The sequence below is a fragment of the Pinus tabuliformis genome, chromosome 4_2 (genome assembly GCF_031772625.1).
Source record: "Pinus tabuliformis cultivar Carrire ecotype Pingquan chromosome 4_2, CPIR1, whole genome shotgun sequence".
Taxonomy (NCBI): domain Eukaryota; kingdom Viridiplantae; phylum Streptophyta; class Pinopsida; order Pinales; family Pinaceae; genus Pinus; species Pinus tabuliformis.
The window spans coordinates 1,076,236,500-1,076,241,678 of record NC_142304.1 but is presented as its reverse complement, the minus strand read 5'-3'; positions in this window follow the sequence as shown (position 1 = coordinate 1,076,241,678).

Here is a 5,179-nt window from a genome sequence, read left to right as displayed (position 1 = left end):
CAAGTGGTCCCAAGACCAGCGGAAAAATCAGTGGTGGGTTTGAGATGGATCTACAAGGTAAAGCAAGCAACATATGAAAGCATCGAGAAACACAAGGCCATATTTTTGGCCAAGGGGTTCTCTAAGGTGGAGGGAATTGACTATGAGGAGACCTTTGCTCCAGTAGCAAAGTACTCTTTCATAAGATCAATTTTAGAAATTTCATCACAAGTGGGATGGAAGATCCACCAGATGGATGTGAAGACAACATTCCTCAATGGAGTTATTGAGGAGGAGGTGTATATTGAAAAACCATAAGGTTTTGAGACCTTTGATAGAGATTCACATGTGTGCATACTCAAGCGAGCATTGTATGGATTGAAGCAAGAACCCCGTGCTTGGTACAACAAGATTGACAACTATCTTACTGGGTTGGGCTTCACCAAAATTGAAGTAGATGCAAACCTTTATCATATTGTTGTTGAAGGTAAATTATTGATTATAGTATTATATGTTGATGATTTAATTTTAATCAATGATGAGAAGTTGATCAGTTCTTACAAAGAGGATCTTGCAAGAGAATTTGAGATGAAGGACATGGGACTCATGCATTATTTCCTCGGTTTGGAAGTATGGAAAGGAGATGGGGAATTATTTCTCTCTCAAGGCAAGTATGCCAATGAGATACTAAATAAGTTCTGCATGGAGAGTAACAAACCCATGGGCACTCCTCTGGCAGGCATGTGGAGGAAGGAGGATTCCACTTCAGGTGAGGAAGTGGAGGCTACCATTTACAAGAATATTTTGGGTTCACTTATGTATTTGGTGAACACACGACTAGACATGTAACTAGCTTAGTCAGACAATGGTTAAGCCAACTAAACTGTATTGGAAGGCAACAAAGCATGTGTTGATATACCTCATAGGCACTACTCAATTTGGTCTTTGGAACAAACAGACAGAGTGAGTGAAGCTACAAGGCTTCACATATGCATATTGTGCAGGGATTCCATCAGACAGGAATAGCACATTAGGAGGAATTTTGAGTGTTGGGTCAGCAACGGTTTCTTGGTACATTAGGAAGCAGAGATCTGTGGCACTCATCTCAATAGAACCAGAGTACATGGCTGCAAGTCAAGAAACATGTAAGGCGATCTGGATGAGAAGGATTCTTGTTGGATTATTTGATGGATCCTACTGTGATTTAATGTGATAATCAGATTTGTATCAAACTCTTTGAGAATCTTATGTTTCATGATCGATCCAAGCATATTGATATCCGTATCAGCATCTATAAGATTGTGTGCAGAGGCGAATTATGTTGTTGGAGTACATTCCTACACAGGAACAAGATGAAGATATTTTGACGAAGGCTTTGTCAAAGGTTAAATTTGATTTCCATAGAGGCAGGATCAGGGTATCAGATAATCTCTTTCTTGCTGAGAGGGAGTGTTGAAAATGTAGCAAGAAAATCTAGTTTTTACTTTGCCTTGGTCAAACTCGATTAAAATTTAAATTTCAGTTTCAGTAGAATACTTGGAGGTAGTTGACTGAGGTGACATGAAACTTTTCACTTAGTTAATTTAGTTAATTCAAGTTGGAGACACTTGAGTTCATTTTAGTATGATTGATTACTAGTTTCTAGCAATCTATTATAGTTATTTGAGTTATTGTGAGTTAAATTAGTTCTAACTACTGGAGAACTAGTGGAAGGTCCATATTGGGTTGTGTACTTCAATGATCAACCATTTAACTCATCAATAAACCCAGAATAACTGATACATGTAGAGAATTTGAGTTACCCAGTTGAGCTCGGAATTAAGGGGAAGTGTAATATCAGTTGTAGACTATTTCAAAGTGTACAGGTGGTGCATGCAATTAGAGAAAGGCCTAAAGGTATTGCACAATTCTCATTAAGGAATTTTCTAATTAATAGGGGCCTAATTACTCAAGGAAGAAAAAAAGGAAATAAGAGCTTGGTAGGCAATAAATTTGGTTAAATGTTGGCCATAGTCAGTCTGTGAAGCAGTGAGATAGACTATACTAGTGTAGAGGTTGCTCATGCTTGAGCAAGCATTATATTTATTCTTTATTTTCTAATTAATGCAATATAGATAGGAAGGGGTTTTGATCAATTTCTTTCCCCTAGATAAATCTCTATGTATGTGTGTCGAATCATGTCACATGTTTATGATTTCCTTTCTTGATCATGAATTTATTTCCACATATGAGTATAGTAGCTTAAAGTCTTATGTTTTAGTAAATTACATGAGCAATTTTGAATCTACATATAACTTCTACAAGACATACATAGAACAATATAGGCTTAACACAATATCTACTTAAATTTACTTCTATATGCAAATTCTTCCATAGACCCCAATCTATCTGATACTTCTCTATTTGGCTTGGCCTAATTTCTCCTTGACTTGGCCACTTTCTTGGCCTAACCAACCTTTCGACTCTACAAATTACATATAGACTTCCTGGTGTGTTTTTTTTTTCTCTATTGCCAATACCCGGATGCATACAATATATACATGGAAGATAACTTGCAATATCTACATTTCCTTCCACAATAATCTTAGCTTAATGCTAAGATTTCTATAACTTTTTCCTAAAATAAAAGCTTCACCTTTTAGGTGGTTTCGTGCTCCGAGTGCTTACATAATAAAATAGGAATAACTCAACTATATGCTCAATTATAGAGGCAAATCTCTATCTTCCTAACAACCCTATCCTTCTAGATTTCTTATCCTATTTTTTGTATTTACATGCAATTTTCATTGAATGAATCCACCCCTTTGGGTAAATTCCAAGGCCTCCTAAGATCTAATCACAAATGATTGATTTTGGATTTATGCTACCGCAACATATTCCCAAGAAACAAAAATTTCATGTGCTCCTATTCATGAGTATCCCATCTATTGTTATAATTTGTGGCTACTTCTTTAGTCTAATACTTCTCAGTTGCAGGTGCATCTACTATATCTTCTCTTTTTCCTATATTCCAAACTTGATTTTATTGTTGTTAACTTGCTTTTATGTATTGTTTCTTTGTTGTCATCTTCAACCTTCTAGGATCCCATACTTTTTGTCCATTTAATTTGTCTTCGCATTCTTTTTTGTCCTTTTCGAGAACAAAGTTTTTCTCACGTATTCCAGGTAGATTTAGGAACCAAAATCTAATTAAAGTCATAACCTATTATTTAGATATCTAGTGAAGCTACAACTCAGTCAGACCCAAAGAACACTCAAAACCATTCTCACATAATTGAGATATAAATAGTTCTACAAAAGTTAATCAATTTCATCCTTCTTGTCCATTCTAATAATCTCAACCAATTTCTCCAAATAAGTTTGAAATGTTGGGGTCAGGTTCAACTACAGAGGAGCAAGAGGATTGATAATTACAAGTAGAGAAAGACCTAGTCTTAATCCAGTTCCCTCCTCCCCTACAGAATCCATCTAAGCCAATCACCAAAAATAAATACCTCCCTTTGTTTGAACCCCTTAATGATTTGGAACAAATAGAAATGGAAACCAAAACCTAGTCAAGGAAGATCATAATCAGAAGTAGATCCCAATAGATGACAAAGGAAGGATGATTTTGAAGGAAAGGATCCCAAACAAAGTGGGCAAGATAACTAACAAGGATAAAGAGAAGAGGTGGCCAAATCTAACAAAGCCATGGAAACACAACAATCTTTTTAGTTAGTGTGGGGACCAAAGAAAGGAAAATGTATCGAAGAAAGTTCATTAACAGGTTCATTGGGAGGTGATCCTCCTCACTTCTGATTTACATGAGATCCCTCTCATTTAACTTCAGAGGGATGGGCAAAATAATTAAAGAAAAAACATTAAAGGATTTAATAGAATAATAAAATCCCTTTGCAATATTACTTTAAGAGATGAAATTAGGAGATGAAGATTCCTTAAACATTAGGAAAAAGATATGGAAAACTAGTTTAGGATCATCTATTAGATCAAAAGGTGGTGCCTTAGGTGGAATTATTACCCTTTGGGACTCTTATTGTTTAGAATATATTCTCATTTAGTTCAAATAATTAGATTATCAATAGATTTTGTCACATGAACGAGGGAAAATGTTCAACAGAATTAATGTTCCTTCACCAATTAGATATCCAAAGAATATTTGCTTCTAAGACTCATTGTGGGAAATCAAAGTTGTATCATCCATAAGTCTTTAATACAACCATATCTACTATGGAAAGAAAGGAACCAATGCAATAAAAAATGGAAGGAATCATCAATGATTGGGACTTCATTGACATTAAAATTACGAATGGAAAATACACTTAGAGAAACAAAAGATAGGGTCCTAGTCATATAGTTTCCAAATTGAACTCTTTCACGATTCATAGCAGTTTTTTCCTAAATGATTAGATAACATGCTCAACAATTTCTAATTGCAAACCAATTTTAATCAAATTGGAAATCCTAGAAAATATGCACTGAATCCCTTAATGTTCAACCCATTATTGCTCCATAACAAAGACTTTTTTTCAAATTGTTGATGATGCATGACAAACTTAGATTAAAGGATTTTCCTCTTTTTTTTGGTAGTCCAAGCTTAATGAAATCAATCAAGCACTCAAAGATTAGATCCCCAAAGCATATTTCTCTCCATATCAAGAATGGTTGGATCATTAGGTTCTTTTGGAAGAAATTAAAAATAAAATTGAAGAATAGGAAGTTGCAAAATGACTTCTTCTCAATGAGAGAAATTATTCAAAAATTGCACTTGGAAGGTAGAAAATAAGAGGATTGGCGATGCTTAAATTAAGAGATTGGAAAAACTTCTTCCATAAGAAAACCAAAGCAAGAATACAACACAGTCATGTGAAAGCCATAAATCTTGAAAATGGTGAAAGGCTTGCGAACTTTAAAGTAATAAAAATGAGGACTTTTTTTCAAAATACTACCACCCATTAAAAATTCGAAGAGCTCTGGTCATGTGACATGTGATTGGCTAGGGTTTAAGTACGAAATCCCTGATGCCTATACAAAAAACCTTCATCAGTGATGACCCCTTCACCTATACCTGCCTCACTTTGGCCCTCTAATAGAGGCATGAGTACGCCTACCGGGGGCGGGGGGTAGATCCCCTCCTACTGAAACATGGTGGCCAACAAAAGAAGTAGTCAAGGACTAGCAATGGCAGACAATCATGGTGGCA